We start from the raw sequence: 23,486 nt of genomic DNA on the forward strand, positions 1-23,486 counted from the left end.
TACAGTAAATACATATCACTTTAACAATTAGGAAAAACAATATATATTATAAATAACTGGATATCTAATCTCTTTGCATCTCTGAAACTCCATTCCTCACATCTTCATAGCCCAAGTGAAAGCCTTAATATCACTGTCTGAGATGCAAATATATTTCAAGTTGGGTGGCAACTCCCACGCCTGGTGGTGGCAGCCTGGCGTGTTATTTTCAAGATGATTCTGAGGCTGGGTCCTCACTCCCCAGGAGCCAGCACTGGGGCTGGACAGGAGCGCAGGAAGCTAGGAGATTACTGGGCAAGTGGGATGAAGGGGGCTGAGAAAACAGTTCAACCAGGCCAAGCAGTGAAGAACCAAATAAACCACAAGCTCTTGTCTTCCCTAACCAAGGCCACTTGTGAGCAGATGGTTGACACCTCTCCTCCCCAACAAGAGAACGAATAGCTTACATCACCCTGCTCAGGCAGAGACAGAACAGAGACCCCGATGGCCCCATTAGGGCCAGCCAAACCCCACAACAGAAAGAGTTGGGAATAAATCACAGAAAGTCCAATTAGATCCAGATAAACACAAGATAAAAATAGTAAAACCCTGAAGCTGACCAGAGAATCAGCCCAAATCCCCTGCCCACTCATTCTGATGTGCCAGCACCTGGAAGGACACACCCAGGAAGCTGTTGAGTGTTCTGCTGAGACCCTCCCCTGAGACCCCCCCTTCAGAAGACAGACAGAAACTCTCAAGGAAAAGGGCCCAGTCTGTGCTCCTCCCTGAGCACGCCCACACCCCTCCCCGCTGCCTTTTCTCTGGCGTTTGCTTTTGCTTGCTTTCTCCGAAGCTCTAAGGGTCCCCACAAAACCTGCAACTAGGGGAGCAGTGGGCAGTGGCAGCTCATTCCGGGCTAACCCCCCGAGCCTGTGTCCCTTCGCCTCTGTAACTTCCCTTCCTGAGCCCACACAGTCCCGGGTGGCTCACTCCTGTTACTGTGACCTCCTTCCTGAGTCAAGGCAGCCCAGTCTAGGCTGGGTTCACTGCTGTTGCTGTGAGCTTGCCTCTTCTATCTGCAGCCCTTCCTTTGTTTCACTGTCCCCAGCTTTAATAAATGCACTCTCAAAGTCATCTGGACTCACGTTGGGAAATCTTCCCTGCACAAAGCCAAGAACCCACACATTCCAGACCGTGCTGGGTCAGACCTGCCTCAGCCCTGGTCCCTTTCAGGTGACAGGAGCGCTGAGCAGCACCCAGCACAAATCAGGGCTGATGCACTGCTGCATGAACCTCAGGCTATTTAGCATCCCTGAAACAGACTCAGTGCTGCATGGGGCCATAGGTCATCTGCTTGAAATCCTGTGTGAACTGTGAGGAAACTGAGGTCTAGAGACAGGAAGCAACTTGTCTCTCAAGGTTCTAAAGGCAGAGCTGAGACTGGAACCTAATTCAGAAGACCTGGCCTTGGGTCTCCACTCTGCCTGCTGTGAATTCATTCATGCCCACGTGGGCCTCTCTACCACAGGGACACAGCAGGAGTGCATCCACCCTGGCCTCTGAAAGCTCAGTTCTCTCCATCAGCTCTTCATGCCTCCTGCCAAAAATGCCTGGCCTGCCCGGACTCAGTTTCTTAGGTGGCTGTCCTCGCCACAAAGAGAAAATGGACTAAAATCCCAAGGCAGGGATGCAGTACTGAAATTGACCATTAGGTGGCAGGATCCACAAGGAATTGAGCAAAGCGGGCATCTGAAGTGCACTTAACCTCAACTGTCAAAAACAAAAGTCCAGAATGGATTTTTTGCAAACATATTTGTATGAAGGCACTTAAAATCTACAAAGTGGATAAGCAAAATACTGTAAGCAAATATACAAAGACATTCAACTTTGTTTCCAATAAAGGGTGATATTTTAAAGCTATTTTTATTTGTATCCTCTGTATCTTCTGCAATGGACACAAACTTTTCATAAGTCATTAAAATAGTGACAAATCACTTGAATGTATACAGAGTTTGAGTACTGAAAATATTTGCAAAAGCATACATAACTGTGATCATCTATATTTCTTTTTCGTATGTCATACAATCATGCAGCTATAAATGTATAAAAAAGAAATTTAGAATGATATAAGCTTGCAATGCTTCAGCAGTGTGAATGCTTTTAAAAGTATTACTGGCCTTATTAAACTATAAATTACGGATTTAGTTAAATTGAAAGCATAATTCTGAATTATTAGCACATGCAACCATTTCAACATAATATTTTCTTTTCATTCACTTAGTGTGAAGAGGATTTACATGTGAATACATAGGGGTTATACTGCTTTGTCTCAAAATAATCTGAAATTTAACACTTAGGGCATTAGTTTCCTTAACATAGTTGGTAAAACTTTAAGCTCTAGACCTGGTCGGTGTGGCTCATTTGGTTGGAGCATCATCCTGTAAACTGAAGGGTCGTGGGTTCGACGCCCGGCCAGGGCAGATGCCTGGCCTGTGTGGGTGCCGTGCCCAGATGGGGCGGGTATGAAAGGCAGCCTATCGATGTTTCTCTCTGGCCTCAACGTTTCTCTCCCTCTCTCCTTCCCTCCCTTCCACTCTCTCTAAAATCAATAAGCATGTCTTTACATGAGGATTAAAAATATAAACCTTTCTAACTCTAATTTATTTACAAATAAACATAGTGATACCTCTGGATTGTGCATCTAGTTATGAATGTAAGAAGGCAATTAGTAAGTGTTTCTGACTATAAATAATCAGAGCAAATGTCAGGTGTTTTTTTTTTTCTTTTGGCTAAATTCTTCATTTAACTCTTCTTCCTTTTGAGCTATTTCCTTAACACTCTTCAAATATAACCTTAATTTTCAGCCAGTGTCATTACAGAAAATGAGGCTCTTTGTGGAGAACCTGTCTCAAGTCCTTTCCTGGCATCACAGGGTCCGTTTGAATCTTTGGTCCCCGAAAGGTGGAACGATCCCTCTTCCCCGTGTCTGATGATGCAGGTGGCCTGTTTGGGGCCGTGGTTTTCTGAGACTTCTCCAGCAAGAAGCCGCCTGCTGCATCCTTGCTTGGTCCTGTGGGTCTAGGCTGGGAAGTCGCTATGTGAGTCTCGGCCTTCTGCTCCAGGCTCACTGAAGCGTAGAAGAGCTAGTTAGTTGCTGGCTTCCTTTTCTGAACTTTAAGGAAAACCACTGAATCTGCAGTAGAGTTGAAATCATGGGTACTGGGGAATAATCACCTATGCATTTAAGACATGTCAGAGCCCCCATGAAAACTTCTCTCCCTTGCTTTCAAGGGATGCCTCCTCTTTCAATGATTCACTTTCTACCTCTCACACATAAACTGACAGAGATGAAACATTTAAACCTAAGGCTGTGAGAACCATCATCCTTCCTCAAACCAGCAGTTCAGGAACTTTCTGCAGCTTTCCCTCTTCCTTATGCTGCATGTTTATGTATGTGACATAAGACTGCTTTAGGTGACTTAGCCACACCCTAGTGTATCACAAATTTTCTTTAAAAATTTTACCAAAACAAATGTTATCTCATTAAGCTTTCTGAAAGCATATATAGCAGAACCTCGGTAATTCATTCTGAAAACAGTTTGAGAAACGACTTGTTCAAAATCCGAATCTCTTTGTTTGTGGCCTGAGAGGCGCGTGCTGATCTTACAGGTGTCCGCACGAAAGGGCTGTTGGGTGGAGAATCGAGACCCAGAACCCTGTTGGACAACCAGGAGGTTTTTTTCCATGAACAGCTTGGTCGAGAACCAAATTGTTCAAGAACCGAGACGTTTGAGAACTGAGGTTGACTGTATTAATAGAGCAGTTTTAGGATGGTGAAGAAACTTTTGGAAAATCAAAAACAATTTCTGAAAAATGTCAGCAATACAGAATATCTGACCTTTGTAACCAGCACTAGAGACTCAGAATAAATGCTGCTTAATTTAAGGCAAAGCTTGTTCGCATAAAGTCTCACCTGAAACGGGGCAGAAAAAGAGCGATACTGACTTTGCATTGCACGTGAGAATACTGACGCCCCCTCTCCCCAGATGCCACGCCGCTGACTCACGGCTGTGGCAGAAAGCTTCGTCAGACCCGTCCGGGCACTGCTCCACTCCGGGCACTGCTCCACTCCATCGCAGGCCAGTGTGATGTCGATGCAACAGCCGTCGTCACAGAAGAAGTGGTAGCGCAAGCAAGCCTTCGAGCACCCTATTTATAAAGAAGACTCAAGGCACAGGAGCTCAGGAACGCCGACGTCCACCGCGTCAAGATGAACAGAGACTAGATGTGTGATGCGATGCACGTGGGTAAAGAGAGGCAGACACTGAGGAAACACCCGGTAATCGGAGCTGGAGCAACAGGTTCTGGAAAATTTAAGGGGGGGGGTCTCTTCTCGGCCCCCTTGACTAAATTCTCAGGAATCACCGCGGGTTTCACTGCAGGGCTGCTCTCCAAGCCGACACTGCCTGCGAGGTGGGAGGAGAGAAGCAGCAGCTCTGGCCTGCCCCCTCCTGACCTGGCCTCCTCACTCAGGAGTCTGCCTCTGCGTGCGTTCCTTCACCCCATCATCTCCTCGGCTACACCCTGTGCGGCCCTCAGGGGGCTGGCCATGTTTTATACATGCGGTGTCTTACATTCTTGTTGCCTAAGTGATGCTTTTCACTGGGGTTAACTTTTTACTCTTGAACCCTACTTGTCCATTCATCTAGATCATATTGGACTGCCATTCCCACCTTGGTACAGTAAAGAATAAACAGAAACTTTAGACACCAGCTGGTATGAATTTATTTTCTTTAAATAATGAAACTGTCTCCCTTCTGGAGCTCTTAGGAGTTTTTAATCCACAGTGCAATGCACAGAAGCTATCATACGTTTTCTTAAAAGGCATTCCCCGCTCCAGATTGAGCCAAATTTACTAGACTCAGCTATGTAACAGCTGCGGGACTTCCTGAGACTGGGAATGCAGATGGAAGAGATCAGGCTGGAGGCACAGGAGGAGCCCGTAACTCCCCAGGGACGGGATGGACTAGAGAACTCTCTCAGGACCCGCGCCAGTGGCGCCGATGCCACTCCCCTGAGACAGGTGGCCAAGCGTGGTGAGCAGGCTCAGGTGAGGTCCTGGCTGCATAGTCCACCGCGGGGCAGGTAAAGGCCAGCAAAGGAGTGCAAGAGGAAGACGAGGGTGGAGAAAAGACAGATTGGTTAAGGCTCCTGAGAAAGAAGAGGAAGCAAGGGGCCTGTGGTTGTGACTGAGAACTTGGGCCTCAAAAGGAGCTTCTGCTTCCGTCAGCAGGGAAGGAGTTTAGAGGGAGAGTGAAGGGGAATCTGGACCCCATGCAGGACATGGCCACTGCTCACGTTCCCTGAGTCCACATGAGTCCATAAAATTCCTAAATACACTGAAGTTTACTTATTCCTTGGTAGTTTTGGAGATAGATCCGTATTTATAATTTGTCCATTTCTTTCTAACGGGTGGTCTCTAAACTTTTGACCACGTGTCCCAATTCACAGCATGTTGGTGAACACACATCTCCCGTCTATAAATAACATGCATGTACCTCTGTGCTAACATTCTGTGCATGTTATGAAACACACTGAGAACTTAGAAAAGAAGATTAAAATTCATAAAACATAAATCCCTGTGTCTTTTTTTCCACCCTAAAAATGTCTTCACCATTTGTGGGGGACCCTACTGGGAGACCACTCATCTAGATCATACCGGAAGTGTCTGTTGGCTGGCTCTTTGAGTGGATTATTATCCCCTGAAGCCTGAGAACATGCAGCCCCTATATCCAACACTGTGCCGAGTCGTCATCACGTCAGCAGAGGTATGTGCTTGTCTGTTCGCCCCGGAAGGGGCCGCCACCCTTGGTTACCATTACAGCTGGGTCTTAACTAGAAGACCAATACTTGCAATAGAGAGACAGAAACACCTCTTCATCTCCACCTCTGGTTTTCAATGCCTCAGTGCGGTGTTTTATTTAATTCATAGTGTGTTATTCCATTCTAACCAGTGAGTGACTCTGGAGGGCAGACCGTAGTACAGCATCCTTTTTTAGCTCCTATATAGAGTTATATACACTAGACCTATGCTCAAGAGGCCTTTTGGTAATCAAAAGTGATCCCAATAACTGCCTGCCACTTTGAATGCATTTTATTACCCTTTTGGAGAAAGGCCAGAAATGTATGACCAGCAATGTACCTCTGGGGCCTGGGACATGGGCCTGAGTGAACAAACCAGGGAGGACAAGTGGGGGTGGGGTGCTTTAGCCCCGCCTCCCCGTGCATCTCAGCACAGGCCCCTGCTCCCTCCCAGGCTGTGCACAGCAACCCCTCCCTCACTTCTGCAGGGAAGGCAGGGTTTCTCTGTCTTCTTCCTGAGAGCGAGCACTTTTCTCCCAGAATCAGCTCTCTGCTCAGTCCCTGCCCAGGCCTGCACTCCATCGCAGGAGGACAGCCCTCTGAGGCCCACCGTCCTGTGCTGGGGAGTGACTGGCTGGAGACAGTGTCACGTTTCCAATGGCCCTGGTGCTCGCCCAGCACACGAAGACACTCAGACTGTTGATATGTCCCCAGGGCTGGCTGGCAAAGGCATAGGCGGGGCTGATGGCTCCGCTGCCTCCCAGAGCTGCTGTGGGCAGCCCCTGGAGTCTGGCCTGTACCCATGAACTCACCCCTCTTCCCGCAGAGTCAGCGTAAACCTTGGCTGGATTGAGCATCAGCCCCCAAACTCTGAAGGCTGCTCATGCTCTGATTCCCTGGGGAATGCAAATCACCAAGGTTGCCAAGTCCTTGGGATTCTAAAATCTCCTTCCTTCATTTCTCCCTCCCCCACCGCCCCTGCCCCTCTCCCCCCCCCCCCCAATTCAGCAAACAGTTTACCCAGTAGACATACAGGTACCGAGGTTTCCGATTCCAACACAGCACACAGATAGCGGCAGCAGCAGGTCCGAGCAGGTGCAGCCCCCAGGCACCCTGGTCTCCAAGTGCTCCGGTCCTGGGAGCCAAGGCCCTCCGCGCATAGGCTGCACCTCCCAGAAGGAACAGCAGCCTGACCTGTGCAAGGAGCTATTTACCGCACCCTCGATCGGAAGCACAGCTGCCCCAGATCTGGGACACCACCACCACGTCACACCTTCTGCTTCACACAAACACGGCACCCGGCACACAGCAGAAGTGTACGGAGCTTGCTGATGCCCTCAGAGCTGCGCTGTGACCGCGGTTTGGGGATCAACCCGCACTGCCCTTCAGATGGCTGCGATGGCCTCAGTCTGTGGGTTCGAATGTCCCCTGCACGTGACACTAACAAACACCGGAAAGTTAACCCGCTTCCCCCTTCTTTTTGTGAGTCTGAGCGTAATATTTTTTAATGTATAATTTTAATGATAGTAACGTTTAAATGGGAACTTCAGGTCTCAAGGTACAAATACCGCCTGCATCCCTCTCTGTCTTTGATGGAAGAGGAGATCAGCAACAGTGCTAGTAATTCACAGTCACATTCCAACCTCCCTTTCCTTACTCTTCCAACTGCTGGCCCGACTACCACCCACGCACTGAGCAATCAAGGATGTCACAGACATGCTGCAAGGATGTCACAGACAAGCTGCAAGTTCACCAGAGCCAAGGCTAGTGACCGTGCCGGTTCAGTGCACCGGGGCTGGGACCAGGTCTCGGAGCCACACCCTGGGCCCAGCACTGCGCTTGCGCACTGCGGACACTCCCACGCACTTGCAGACCCAATGACAGGAGCGTCTGATGCACCAGTCTCAGCCCTTCCCCGCCAGTGAGAGGCGGGGATTCCCTCTGCAACCTGTCTGGACCTTCAGTGGTCCTGGTTTCATATGATTTTTTGGCAAGCTACTCTTAGAAATGTAGACGTTTGCGAAAGAAAGCCACATATAAATGAGATGGGTTTACACCATGCAGCAGAACACGGGCCCGAAACAGGCAGCAAAATCTGTGTTATCAATGCACCTGTGCGTCCGCAGAAACGGTCCGCACAAATGTTTAAACAGCCCTTTCATACTGACACACGCACTTCATATATTCTCACGTGTCTTCAATGTACTTCCTACTCTTGAGCGCACATATCAGACAGGCCACCCAGCTTGCAATGAGGTCCTCCCCGGAAAAGCCCTTTTTCGAAACCGACTCAAGGGCAGACGGGTCCCTCTGGCTCACACAGGGTGCTCCCACCCCATCCCGCAGCGTTCGTTGCCCAGAGCACTGTTGAACGGAGCCCACGTCCGTGATCGCACTTTTGGCAGAGACTGTCTCCTTCCACAACCCCCGTCCGCCCCCCGTGGAATGTGGTGCTAGACCCTGCAAAGCCGATCGATACCATCCTGCCTCAGCAGCCTGGCCTCCGCTGGCCACTGAGAATGCGAGGGAAGGACCTCCTCCTCACCTCCCGGGGACGAGGCCAGGGGCAGCAGGGTCACCGAGACGTTGTCGGAGCTCCTCTGCGCGGCGCTGTCCGTCACGGTGAGCTGAAAGGTGTACGCTCCTTCCCGCAAGTGGGACAGCTTCAGGGTTCCCGACTCAGGTACCTGCCACGGGACGGGAAACATCACGTTTGGTTAGGAGACGTGACGCGTGCAGTCCCACACCGTCCTGGACTGGAAGTCGGTGTGGTCCTTGCTGCCCGGCCCACGACCTGCCTCTCCCCTCCTGTCCGAGGCTGCGGGACGCTGAATCAAGCGCTACTTTGGCAGGCTGGCCCGACTCTGAACCCCCAGTTTCCCGTTTTACCTGGGCTATAAGGCCCTTGACGGGCAGTCCTCCTGTCCTCACAGCCCCTGTCCCAAACCTGTACTGCTCCCCAGCTCCATGCCCTGTACCAGCCCTTCCTTCTCAGCTGGTGACCTCATCTACATCAAGAAGGAAATCAGGACCTCCGCTGTGGTCAGGATCAGGCTCCACCCTCCACCTCCAAGGTGCCCAAATCTGAGTCATTGCCACGCCCTCCTGCAGTCATTGGCTCAGCTGTCCTGGTCTTAGGCAGCACCCTGGTCCTTGACCCCTTTCCCTCTGACCTCTCTGCTCAAGTTTCTCTTGACCTAACAACAAACCAACAGCAAATAAAACTCCCCAGGTCGTCTCTAGCCGCCATATGGTTTCCTTTCCATTTCAACTCAACTTCTTGAAAGGACTGTCTGGCCACGCTGCACATGCAGTTTGTATTTGATTCTTGTCCACTTACTGTTTACCCCACCCCCTGAAACGGTGCTGGAAAAACTCACTAACCGACCCTGCAAAGGTCACCTAGCATCAAGGTCAACAGTACTTCTTAGCCTTGTCTTTTAAAAAAAAAAATTACACTGGCCCTCTGCCTGTATTTAACAGTGTTGGCCACTCTGTCTTCTGAACTGCCTGCTTCCCTGGCTTCTGTTCTGCATCCCAGGCCCCCAGCTGTTCCCTGCTGATCACCCTCAGGGGTGTCTGCTCACCCCCTAAAGCCGGGCACCACCCCGAACTTCTGCTCTCCTCACAACAAAGCAGCGTCCTGGTCACGGCCAGAGCAATAGCTTCTGAGGTCCTGCTCTGCGGTGTGATTTTGGGAATCACTTTTAGATGCTCAATCTAAACACTGTTTTGTTTAAACGCCCCAATGATACTGTTTCGTGTCCCACCTGTCAGAAGATTCCTTTCCACTTAACTGAATTACTTTGGAAATTATTCTCTACCAACGAACTCTGACCTTATACATTTTATAACACTGACGCAGTGATGGACTTGAAATAACTCACCTGCTTGTTTTTATTTATGAAATCCTAGATTTGGACGCCTGCACATAACCTTAGAGGACTTGCCAGTACCATAAACCCACGAGCAGGAGGCTGTACGACCATTTGGCAGCAGCATAATGAGATACAGTCAGTGGCTGTGACACTTCAGGCTGCTCAGTCACCACCAGGCAGATCTCCCAGCTCAGCCTGCGTCTGAGCCAGTGGCTCTGGAGAGGGGCATCTGGGAGTCTGCACATAACAGGCTCCCGGTGATCCAGTGACCACAGGGAAGGACCGCAGGTGAGGTGGTCAAGGGCGTGGAGCCCGGTGTCTAGCAGACCTGGGTTGGAATGCCGGCCCTACCATGTACCAGCTGTGTGACCTTGTACACGCCACTTAACCAATGTAAATCTCAGTGTCTTCATCTGTAAAATGGAAGTAATAGCACCTGCCTCATGAGGATCAAATGAGATAACCATGTAAAAAAAAATCTTAATGTAGGGCCTAAAGAAATTGCATAAATTATTTTTTTTAATCTAAAAAAGAGCTTTAGTATGATAAATGCTTAAATATATCCACTCTCTCCTTTGCTTTCATTCTCATCTCAAGCTGAATGGCATTGCCCTGTTTTTACAGCTGGGTACAGGGAAACTATTAAAGTGACTGTCACTCACTGAGGCAGGCAGAATTGAGACCTCCGATTTGTAAAACAGCCTACAAGTTGTCCCATCCCTTTTGGGGCAAAAGGTTTAAGCTGGAGAGTTGGCAAAGAAAGGTCACCTGTCCTCTGCTGTTTATTTCACAGAGGTGTGAGGCGGTGCTCACTGCCTCACTGTCACACTGTCTTCAGGCCCAAGTGCACCGCCAGGGGGCCAGACAGGGGTCACTTTTGTGAGTGCTCACTGCTACCTGAAAGGCCAGCCGTGAGAAAGCTGGAGAGAAGGAGATCACTTTAGAAGAGGGTGGAGTGGGTGACTGATGCTCAGAGACAAGGGTGCACCGAGTTGAAGGGGGCAGGCGGTCTGAGAACAAGCAGAGATGATCAGAGAGTCAGACGAATAAGGTTTAGAACAAGACAAGAGCTGTGGTTTGGAACCTAGAGTCATATTTAACCTCTCTTCTTTCACATTCTACCAATCTACCAGGAAAAATGAAAAGGATTTAAAGTATCTCTAAACAGTTCTGAAGTGTCAGGAGTGAGGATAAGTATATGCATATTTATACACACAGGTCTATGCACCATACCCAATTTGTAACCTTAGTAAAACAAGGAGTTTCTAATCTCTGCCCAAGACCTGCTGGAGCCTTTGATGTTTGGCCTCTGCTAAACCACTACCTCCCGCAGAACACCCAGCCTGCTGTTCTGACTCAACTCCGCCTTCCCAAGAAGGTGATCTAGTATCAGATACCACAGTTGGGTTTATTTATATACACTAAGTTACACACACACCTACACATATTATTAGTTACCATTATTGTAACACACTTACCATTATATACACTTAGGTACAAAATAATACCTAACTATTCTTGCCACCCAACAGTTGCTCCTAAAGTCTATAAGGCAATTGGGTGTAAGTCAGGTACAAACGAGTGGGGAGGTAGCGTGGTACAAAATGCAACTAGCTTTCTGCCTTGTGTCTGGACTAATCTAACTTGGAAAACTGGATGAGATCTCTACAAGTGGTTTGACTGACGTAATAATCCTTATCGTGATCCCATGACATCTTGCCGGAGGCAGTGGGAAGAAGACAATGAGCAGGTCCCCTGAGGCCAAAAAATGAACTGGCGCTCTAACCGTCTAGATATAACACTGCAGGCAAACACACGTTTAGACTCTGCTCTTCAGTTCAGGGTTCCCTCCGTCTGCTTGTCGTCACACATAGGATGTAGAGTTCCACAAAGACAAGCAAAATGAGTCCAGCGGCCTGACCTTTCCTGTTACACATGGTCAGATGAATGCAGTTAGAGCATCTTTACAAAGAACAGACCTCTGACTGACCGTCTTTCTCAATTCGGGGGTAAGGTGTTAAGTGAGTTTCCTCAAGAAGTGGGAATTTCTCTGGTCAGTGTCGAGGCATCTACTCACAGATTTGCTGATCAGGAAGAAAAGATCATTTTAATACCCATTTTCTTCAGGAAAAATAAACGAAGTTATATTGCTGATGATTTGAAAAAGACAGTAAAGAAAAAGCAACTTTAACTAACCACCCTAAGACAACCATCAGTAGCCACTGTATTTATTTTTTTGGTCCTTTATTTGGATATTTTTTTACAACCATCAGCAGCATTTATATTATTTCTTTTTCTTAATTTGTATTTTTTGCATAATTTTAAATTTTACTATAAATTATGGAATGGGTATCTTCAAATTAATCCAATGTAGAAAATGATCATACATTATTCTAAGAAAAAGAATAAAGCTTCTAATGGTTAATAAAAAGAGTTGAGTATTTCTCATATAAACCTGTCCCAGAAGAGGATCATTTTCAAAAGAATAGGACCAGAGAAGGCAGTAATTAAGGCAGAATTAAATTGCATATATTGAGATTTCAGGAATCAGTAGGAGAAATAGTTTTGGACTAAAGCCTCTCTCTTTTCTGTCAAATCCTCTTAAAACACACCATGTACATAGTGGCCTGCTTCTAAAGTTGGCCAGGATTAGAAGCCTCTAGAAGTAAAGAACAGAGGGAAGAACAGACTTATTCTTCCCTTCTGCAACCCAACCAAATGTCACTGCTGCTTTACTGTTTCAGAATGCGTCTACAGTTTTCTTCAACTCTGCCCTCATTTCCCTTTCATGCCTCTAACCCAACCCAATCAGAGAAGAATTATTTTTTAATGTCAAAAGTGTAAAATGCTTTCAGATATAAGCAGAGCTGCTTAAATAGGAAGGAGACTCAGAAGCACGAAGAAACAGTGCAGAAAATCGGAGGGGAGAGGCCACTTAGCTCTTAGCAGCGTGCAAAAACAAACACAGAAATCTAGGAAACAGCCGGCCTCCTGGGCACGGTGTGTGCAGACTCCACGCCCCGTGCTCAGTGTGAAAGAAAGCACCTCCGGGGCGCTCCTGGCCTCTCTGACTGGGGTGACTGGAACAAGAATCTGACTTCTTTCATCTTCTTATTGCTGGCAGGACCTAAGTTCTTCTTTTTTTAAAGATTTCATTTATTTATTTTTTAGAGCGAGGGGAAGGGACCGAGAAAAACGAGAAGGAAACATTGATGTGCAAGAGATACATCAATCAGTTGCTTCTTGCATGTCCCTCACAGGGGACCTGGCCCACAACCTTGACTGGGAATTGAACCAGGGACCCTTCGGTTCCCAGGCCGGCACTCAATCCACTGAGCCAAACACGGAGGGCAGAAGTCAATATTCTTGTGTCTATTTAAGTTTGCTTCCCAAAACCTTTCTCTCTGGGTCAGTTTTAAAATACTCCTTTGACCTGTTGAGAGCAGTCTGAAAGAGAGGCTGACCGGGAAACCTCGGACCGTACCGTCTCACGAAACTTGGATTTCATCAGGTTTTCTGTCTGCTCAGGGACGTCCCAGTTTGCCTCTGTGCGCCTGGTGTCATTACTGAAACCACACCCTTTCACTCTCAAACATGTCCCTATTTAGATGGTATTCTGCCTATTTACTTAAAATGATTATGCAGGGCAGTCAAGCCAGTGGGCAATTGGCTTGAATTTAATAATGAACTTATTGGTGTGAACAACACCCACGTTTTGGTAAGCTGCTACTACATGTGGTATTCAAAAATCATTTGGTTAGAACATTTTCCACATCTGATGAGTGCAAATCGATCCACAAACAAATGAAGACCAAATCTCCCTGAACATCCTTGTACTCTGTGTCGTGTTCCTGAATGTCATATTTTACATTCTGACTTCAGATGCAAATGTATTATGTTGAATAATCATGAAACTCAGTGTCATCTAATGAGCCACCAGAAAAAATTTGTATTCTTGCATTTAAGAAATGTGTTCTAGATTAACATTCGGTTAAGGGGAGGTAGAATATCTTTTTCCAGAGCAGGAAATAAGTAACTTTAAAATCTAGCCATCAGCCCCCTGGTTCTGACGAATCCTCTCTCCTCTTCTTTCTTCCTGAATGGAGAAACCAGGCCAGGAACACGAGCTGTCCCTCCATGAGGGGCTGAGCACAGTGCTGGACACGCACTAGGTGCTAAAACAGTTAGCTGCCAATCTTGTTATCACTAAGGTGGCAGCATAATTCCTCTTAGGGCGAGGCCCTCACTGGGTTTTGTTGGTTTCCGAGTGCCTGGGTGGGTCATTTGGACGTGACAAGATCGGTCCTACAACCTGGCCCCAAACTGTTGCAAGGCAAAGGGACACTGACTATTGTCCCCGGGAGACGAGAGGAGGGCTGAGGAGTCTGTGCAGATGGGGACCACGGGGGACGAGAGAGGAGGACTTCAGGGGGCTGCCGCAGGTGCTCAGGGGGAAGGGAACAGCGAGAGCCCCCGAGACTCAGGGATCGTCTAAGGGCTTCAGAAGAGGGGTGTTCATCCAACACGGGCTTCCACTTAACCTCCGCACTATGCTGGGCTGCCACTGCCCTTCCTCCCGCCCCAAGCCCCTTCCCAGCTGGCCCCACTCCCCAGCTTGGGGGTGGGGGTGCATTCACACTGCAGTCAGCTGGAGCCCCTTCTCAGAAAACAGTGACCTGGCTGGAGAGTCCAGCTCTCCTGGCAGGAATCGTGGAGTGTGAACTCTGGCTGCCCAGGTAACAGGGACCAGAGGGGTGGCCCTTGAAGGCTGTTAATTACTGTTCAGGAAGACTCTCAAAATGTAAAAACCATGATCTCACACACATACATGAACACGCATCAATGATTTTAACTCATTAATTGAAGAGAGCCAAAAAGGTGTTCTGCTAATTCACAGGAGAATCGGAAAGGATATAAGCAGTCAGGAATGATGGCTAGTACAAAGTTGCTAGTACATGCAAAACTGAACCAAGTTTGCTATTAGTACCTATTAGGTGAGGAAATGAGTGTATTAATAGATTAATACCTACAAGTGCTGAAATGTCTTCTTTGAAACGCACTTTTCTACATGTCAGAAACACTACATTTCTATATGGAAAAATTATTTGCATTTCTATGGGCAAGAATCACTTGCATTACTAACTGTTTTCTAGAATTAATAAATGCACATCCTGAAAAATCTGCCCCCCAACCGCCAGCATTCTGCTGACAGACATTCAGTAATCTCTTGCCATTTCAGTCGTTCACAGCTTTTTAGGGCCATTTCATCTACAGAATGGGAAGGCACCCCCTAGTGGGGCGGCTCTGAGGAGCACGGGTGTGTCTGAACCACCTGCCACCGCGCGGCCCCTCAGTCAGTGACGCTTTATTATGACGAAGTCACAGCAGGATGAGAGTTTACTTTGCGGGTGCTTGTGGGTATACTTCGTTGTAAGACAGTCACAGTTCGGCTGCAGGGTCTCTCCTACCACAGACGCTGTCACTTGGGTGGTGGTTTTGTGACTCCAGGTCTACCTGCCATCGCTGTTCTGCACTTGGCTGGGAAATCGGTCCAGATTTACCTCCTGACGGCCCGGCAGTCAGCCGGAAAGGCCTATAAGAAATGTCTAATCTTGTTGCTCCTTTATAAATATCCTCAATAACTACCATACTGGACCATTAGCCTTATTTAACACTCATAAGTGCCATTCTTCATTTACAGGACAGAGCTTTTAGTAGTGCGATGAAAAGCCAGATGGTAGCAGAGGCGGCCTGTGACTGCTCGGACAGACGTACCCCAGAAGCGCCCACGAGTAGGCAGCGTCCCTGTCCGGGGAGCTCTCCGGTGATGCGATCGCTATGTCCACGAACCTTTCCTGATCAACCTCGGTTCTCAAGGGTTTCCGTGAGGATAGAACAGTTTCACAGCTGACACAGTGCACAGAAGGGTGATAAGTAAGTCTGATGGCTGACCCTCTAAGTTCAAATGATTTCTACGGCAGATGAAAACCCAGAAGTTGGTATGTGAAAAGGATAAACATACGGTCCTGCCCTCAGGTTCAACAACTCAATGACACAAACGAGGCGGAGACACCATCAGGGCAGCGGTGTCTGTAAAAGACGAAGCAGGTTTCAGGTAATCCTGCGAATGGGCGACGCCACGCAGACCTGCTGTGTGACGCAGCCACTAAAGCAGTTTATGTAAATTAAGTCTCCCTAGTAGAAGTGGAGGGGTCTGGATCACAGGAGGTGGCATCTGTGTCAGGAAGACACACACAACTTCAGGTGACATATGGGGTTCAATGAGTGGTGTCAGATTTTAGTGGTATCAGACTTTAGTGGTATCAGAGGGATGACTCTGAGAAAATCCAGCAGAGGCTGGAGGGTGGACGCTCTGGCCCTCAGTTCATGTGAAGACATCTGAAAGGAGTGGGGGTGTTCCGTTCCGAGAGAGCATTCCAAGTGGTGACATTAATTTTTTTCAGACTTAAGCAACTGTCACCCAGAACAAAGAAAGATGTGCCGGGCCAGGTAGCTCAGTTGGGTGGAGCATCAGCCCGATATGCCAAGGTCGTGGGTTTGATCCCAGGTCAGGGCACATACAAGAATCAGTCAATGAATGCATGAATAAGTTGAACAACAAATCAATGTTTGTTTTCCTCTATCTCTCTTTCTCTCTCCTCCTTCCCTCCCCCTTTAAAAAAATCAATCAATAATTTCTTTTTAAAAAAGAAAGAGGCATTCAATGCTTTTCCAAAGAGAAGATTCTGCTCCAATGCACAGAAGTAACAGGGAGACACAACCTGTTTGCCTAATGACTACAGCTGATTGAAGGCGTCATAGGACACAACGTGAGGTAGTGAGCGTCCGTCTCTGGAAGTATCTGGGCGGAGAGTGGGAGAGCCCTGAAGGGATGTGTAGGAGGGGCTCTTATATGGGTGGGAGGCTGGGTGCCAGGCTGAACGGGGGCCCGGCCCCATTCTAAGACTACATAACCATCGAGTAAATCAGTGCATGGAAATCAGTCTTGAGGGACTAGGTGATTGTTTTTGTTTTTGTTTTGAGAGAATATAAATCAATGTGTCCCCACAGAGGGAAGATCTTGTGAAGATGCAGGAAGGAAAAGGCAGCCAATGACAAGCCAAGAAGAGACGCTTTAACAGAAGCCAACCCCACTGGAACCTATGGATTTCTCCCCTCCGGAACTGTGAGAAGATAAACAGTATCTGTTTAAGCCACAGAGTCTGTGGTTCTTTGTTGGGGCAGAGCCAGCAAACCAACACTGATTTTTCCCACTTCCTCTAACCAAAGTGGTTTGGATGGAGTTTATCTGCCCAAACCAGGAAATACTGCTAACCAGAAGCTGTCCAGATGAGATTAACAACAAGCCTTGGGACTCAAGACTCCGGGTGTGTCTGCAGCTGCCAACAGGGGCTCATTCCTACCCACAGCAACTGCAGCTTGGCCGAGGAGCCTGGTGAAGATCAGAGTGGAACATGCTCACTTAGTCAGTCAGTGATCTCAAGCAGGCCTGACTGCTAGGTAAGATGACTGCTTTCTGGATCGTGTGAAGGGTGAGTTCATTAGAATGTGATTTTCCTCTTTATGCTGCTTTGCATTTTCAAATTTTCTACCTGAATCTTAAACAAAGAAAAGAAGAAATCAAAAATTTAAATAGTAATCTCAGTCATTAAAATAAAGCATGAGTCTTTTTCCCCAGAGCTTTTTTGTATCCTGGAGCAGTCAACAAAAAAAGCAGCAAGAACAAAGCAAGCTTCAAAACAAATGACAAGGATCACTGTTTACTCAGTAGAAAAGTAAATTCATAAACTAAACCATTTTGTGGACAATCACTTTTATACTCTCTCCATTTTAGACCTTCTCTGCCGGCTGACAGGCCTTTTGGAAACCTAAGTGGAAACACCACTTTGCTGCAAACATCAGCTTTCGTGACAATGAAGAAGGACAATAATTACCTTCATGTCCACCGACGGGTCGCCCTGCAGCAGTGCCCACTCGTACGGGACCATGGCATGGTCATCTGTGCTCTCACGGCCATCCAAAGTCACCTCGTCTGCGGGCAGACGCAGAACCACGTCCCGCCCGGCCTTGCTGAGGGGAGGCTCATCCTTTTCTGTGAAAGAAAGTAATTCACAGGAGAGATGATTCCCTACTTTTCCTAATGGAGAAGTATCTTGTTTGCTAGGATAGAGGTAGTCCAGCAAAGAACCACTGAGAAAATATCTAGCAACTGGAAGTTATTTTCCTATTGATTTTCACTGTATTTTCTTTACATAATAAACAACAGTATGAATACAGAATTGAGCTGAAATACATGCAGGAGAAGAGGTGTGGCGTGTCAGGAATGAGCAAGAGCAAGGACAGGCTTGTGGGTGCACGACAGGGAACCAGGCCCTCCAATGCGTCCATCTGAAGGAGTTTCACTCTCCAGAGGGAAATTTTCACTTACTTTTTAAACCACTTATGTTCCAAGTTCTGTTAAATGATTTTATAACAAAAATTCCTGAAACAAACCTTAAACAAAACTAAGTCCACCTCTGAGACAGATTTTCCTTGTCCTCAAGTTTTTAAAACAGGAATGATGTAAAGTGTCCAATGCATGGGAAACAAATCACACTGGGAAGTTAAGACAAGTTCTTGGACCCACGCAAAATAAAGCCCACGTGAACTTTTCTGGAGTCTAGTTTTTCAGCTAGGAAAGCAGAAGTTCACAGCTTCTAATAAACTAATTTTTATAACAGAAGCCAGCACACTGAGTTTTGAGTTGTTCCACAAAAGCAAAACACATACATATAATATTTACCTGTGACCTAGAATGGAACTAAATAATTGAAGGCTACTTATAGTCACTTAAATATTTTTTTAAAAGATTTTATTTATGTTCAGAGAGAGGGGAAAAGAGGGAGAAAGAGAGAAACATCAGTGAACGGGAGAAACATGGATTGATTGCCTCTCACACACCCCCAACTGGGGACCTGGCCCACAAGCCAGGCTCTGACTGGGAACTGAACCAGCAACCTTTCAGTTCCCAGGGCGGTGCTCAATCCACTGAGCCACACCAGGCAGGGCCATGTTCACTTAAATATTAATAATTAACTGACAGCTGGTTCAGTGATGACTGATGGGAGAAGCTGCATTTCTAAAAGCAGAGTTGTGACTATTTTAATTGATTTAAGGTTCTTATTAGTAAGTATACACAAGTGCAGATGTATTTTAAAGAGATTCAGTAGTATCACTTGAAACACAAACTCTACAGGATGGCACACACCCTTTTTGGTATCTACTATTTCTTCCACCCTCCAGTGCCAAAGCTCTGGTCCAAATGCTGGCCTGGACTAGTTCCTCCTTGACTCAGTCTGAATGACGTTGTGAGTAAGGCACTGCCTTTCTTCTTCTGCCACCAAAGCTGTCTCCTAAGCAAACTTCTGTGGGTCCCAGATGTCCCAGTGCCTGGCAAGTGAGGTTAGGGGCAATCCTAGCAGCTTCCCAAGAGGCAACAACAGGTAGTTGTTCTCCACAGGTTGCAGCTAGAACAATGCTTCTGGAATGCTAATCTAAAAGTCACCATTCCCTTCCAGATTCTAGAGACCTACCTGTCCAGCCCTATCTTCTCAACTAGTGATTCCCTCAAGGCCCAGAAACAGGGCCTGTATGTGAGGGGGATGCAGCTCTTGGAGCTGCGACTTGTCTGAATGAGAAGGCTGCTGCCAGCCTCAAAGGGAGATGCCTTTTTTAATGAGCATGTTACAAAGAACAAGTGCACCTGAATGTCTACTGAGAACAAAATGAGTCCCGTTTTTAGAGTCCTTTAAAACAGTGAGGACTTGTAACTCAGATTTCAATAAGCCACTGCTTAAGAAGAAACTTGTTCTGACTTTTTCCACCTCTGAGCAAAGATCCAAGCCTGATGTCTTTATTCTGCTTCTCCCAGGTAAAGAGAGATGTAACAACTGCGTTACTAATGGGCCCTTTTATAGAGATTAACAGAGAACTCTGCTTGGGTTCTGGCTTTCCACACAATGGTTAACCACTTCATAATTTGGGAATGCATCCTATAATTCTGCAGTACTATATAAGGATTACCAGCTATTTGCATTGAAATGTATCTTAAAATACTATTTGTAAGTACAGAAGCTAAAATATAACTAACTATATGCTATAAATACCAATGGATGTAATAATGTATATATGTCTACACACACACGTAAAACCTCAAAGATTTAACCCTAAAGATTCCAGATAGAAGAAGCAGTTAAGTGTTGAAATAGCCCACATATTTTAAAATTAATGAATCTTCCCATGCTGGAAGAAAAAATCATTTTTTAATGATTTACTTTTCTTTAGGTGAGCTTTAAGATAGGATTTAAGAGCACAGTGAAACCCTCATCTCCTGTAAATTGATCACTGTTATATTTGAAACAACAGAGAAACATTTCCCCCTCAGTTCAAGTCCAGAGAAATCATGTTGCACAACGTATTTTAAAATAAGCCAGAGCTTATCTACTCAGTAACAGGCCTTAAAATTTTTAAAAAAATGATGATAAGAAAAGGAAAGGAGTATGCTACACTTAAAAATATTTGACTTGCCTTTGAAGCACAAGATAATTTTGAATTTGCATCATAAAAATGTAATAAACCAGTGTCAAGTACTACGGTAATATTACCGATTTCTTTTCTAAATGAAACATACTTGGTAAGATCTACAGAGAAGAGACACAGCAATTTTGGTGGGGCAGATCAACTGGCATTTTACACAGAGAACAATGATACCGCTGACTAATCTGACTCACAGCGCACTGCTGTAGTAGACACAGCCTTCCTGACCAGGAGGGGTCTGCCATCTGGATCTGGGCTGTGTGGGCACAGGGGACGCAGCGGAGGCTGAGACCTTAGCAGGGCCTCCCGAAGTCAACTCACGGCAGTGGAGCCAGACTGAAAGAGAGGCCTGGGTAGTACAGGTGAAATCCCATCATTTTTTAAAGTGTGTTTTTAAAAATTGCAATACGTTAGAAAAAAAATGATCCATAACCTCAATGTGATTATCATCATCTATAGTGAGTACTGTTCTAGTCTTTCTCCTCATGAGCTGATGATAATGTCGGTTTCGTACAAACCTGCCTAGAGAATAAGGAAAAGGGATTCTGGTTTTCTGCTGTTGGGCCTTTTGAGTCTGCCTTTGCATGAGAGAAAGAATTCATGTGCCCCGTCCATGGGCCTGGTTCAGGGATGCTGGTGGGGGTCCAGGTAAAAGTGCCTCCTGCCCCCACTTCAGGGGCAAATTGGGGGTCCTTCCCAGTGCCTGCTTCTAGGATGAGACCTGCCACGTCTGCCCCCGTGACAAGGGTTCTGAGCCTCCCCCTCTGTGGAGGTGGGTTGGGCATTGTGCACACAGATTCCAGACCCTTCCCATTGGCCCTGCAGGGCAGGGAGACTCCAGATTTCCAGACCTACTGAGTCTGCTCACCTCATCTTGAATCAAACAGAGCGTGGGATCAAACACTGAGCTGATCTCAATCAAAGCTCTAGTCCCTCTGTGACCTTAATCTCCAGCTACCACGTCTTGTGCCTCTTATGTGTCTTGAGTCTCTCCTTCTGAACATCTGCAGAAAGTAAAACTATCACTTGAAAAGCATGATTTTAGCTTTTAAAAAAGGGGATGTACCCTAAACTTTCTTATTTTCAACTAAAATCAAGTCCCTTCTTTTCACGCTATGAAGGGGAACGCTAGTGCATGGATATCAGACGGACCCACTTCAGAAACACCCGACAGGTGCTCTTCCCCGTTTTTATCTGGTGAGAGCAACTACAGGTGGAACCGTGAGTACGGAGAGCCAAACTCAGTAACAGTGTTATGAGTAATCAGGGACATAATTCGATTTTGCTCTTGCAGTTACTTGACCAAACCATACCCTAAACCTGAGGTTGAAACAAACGGGGCTTTTTTTGGGGAGGGGGGCTGTATGATTTTCTCCTTTAAAGTGAATTTCCGTGAATCCTCTCAGATCAGCCTCAATCACCAAACCTAAAAAACTGCAAAATCAGCCCAGCGTGCCTGCTTCTGCCCGATCTACAGGGGTTTTTCAGAAACCATCCCTAAGACTGAGAAATCAAAGCCACTCCTCTGCAGGCCCGCAACTAAGGTCATTTGGAACAAGGATGTTTCATTTCTCACTTGGCTGTGGAGGGCCCAGTGCTCATGGCCAGGCGAATCTTCCAGAGGCAGCCACCCAACTGGTGCAAGGACAACAGGGCCCAAGTGGCCTGCTTACCCAGTCGAGGCGAGGCCTGGGCGGTGGCCGGGACGCCAGCTTCCAGGTCTTGCTGCCCTTCCAGGGCGCGGCTGAGGCTGTAGCTACTGTAGCCCCGGTGCAGCGCGAACCTGCAGACGCTGCGGCGGCTCGCGGTGAAGTTGAAGAGGTAACATCCGAGCGCTGGGGCCGGGACCCGGGCCGCCGGGGCAACTCCACCACCGCCACGGAGCAGCGCGGCTCAGAGCAGGAAGCTGCCAAGCACTGCTGCCAGTCCCGCACTGCCGAGGGCGCCCTCAGAAAGCTGGCGCCCGCCGCGAGAGAGTCTTTGATGCGGACAATGGCGTCCGACATGACGCTGTAGCTGCCGCCGCCCCGCCCGGGACAGCTCTGCTGTGGGAGGCCGCCAGCACGCAGCTCCAGCTCCAGCTCCTCCTGCGGCCGCTCCTGCTGCAGCTGCCGGCGGAAGTCCTCCAGGTGCCAAAGAGCTGCGCGTGCATCTCGGACAGCGATGCGGGGCGGCGGCCTGGCCGTGAGACCAGACCACTCGGCAGCCACAGGCAGAGCAGCAGCAGCCCACGCAGCGCGGGGTGCCGCGGCGGCTGCCTGAGCTCAGAGCCCGCGTTGTCTGGGGCGGCGAAGGCCATGGCGGCCAGTGGCAGAGGACGTGATCCGAGGTGGGCCGTAGAGAGCGAGGCCGGCATGCAACCGCGGGCCCAGTGTTTCTCCGGGACGGCAGCGGCTGGAGGAGGCCCTGGAGACTCAAAGCGCAGCCTCCCGGGAGCCCGGCTGCGCCCCCAAGGCTGCGGGCGCGCGGTCGCCGGCGGGAACCTCAACCACAGGAGTCATAGCGGGCGCGACGTGGCAGCGCTCCTCGTCTTTTCCGGGTTTCCACGCGCCCGCGCCTCTCTTCCGGGACCGCCTCTCTTCCGGGACCCCGGTGCGCTCCTTGGCCACCAGAGGCCTGTGCGCGGATCAGCACCAGAAGAGTGAACAGCGGCTGTGTCCAGCCCCGCCCACTCCCCCCGCACAGGACGTCACATCCACCCTCCCCTCGTCTCCTCCCATGCCACGTTACCCCCCCCCCCCCCCACATTCCCCCTCACACAGCGCGCGCGCCTGGGACTCAGTCCCCGCCCAGAGCCCCGCCCCTTCCCTTGCTCGCCTCTACCCGGCAAATCCCAGTCTCCAGCCCACCCAAGGCAAGTGACGCTGGCAAGTGAGCTTCAGGGAGTGCTAAGCTGAGTGCTGTTGTCCTGAGCTAGGGAGCGTCCGGAAAGACGGTCACACACGTTTGTCTCTTTCCACACTGGCGGCCTTCTTAGAGGAGATCCCTCCAATAAAGCAGTAGAGTCACACGCTGGTCACACACAGTGTGGGGAACTTAAGCACAGAAGTGAGCAGAACGAGTGTCAGGCAGCAAGTCCCAGACACTGGCGGGTGCCTGGAGCACCCTCAGTAAGACCTCCGTGGGCTTTCATTTATTCCACTAACCAGGATGCATGCTGACTCTCACTAC

At 48.2% G+C, this 23,486-nt stretch overlaps 1 pseudogene; it reads right to left on the reverse strand.

Annotated features, from left to right (window-relative positions):
* Nucleotides 1-1,893: 1,893 nt before the first annotated feature.
* LOC123821516 lies at nucleotides 1,894-22,894 on the reverse strand (annotated as a pseudogene).
* Nucleotides 22,895-23,486: the final 592 nt, after the last annotated feature.

Source organism: Phyllostomus hastatus, unplaced genomic scaffold (assembly GCF_019186645.2).
Source record: "Phyllostomus hastatus isolate PE091 unplaced genomic scaffold, TTU_PhHast_1.1 phas_contig_40, whole genome shotgun sequence".
NCBI classification, from domain to species: domain Eukaryota; kingdom Metazoa; phylum Chordata; class Mammalia; order Chiroptera; family Phyllostomidae; genus Phyllostomus; species Phyllostomus hastatus.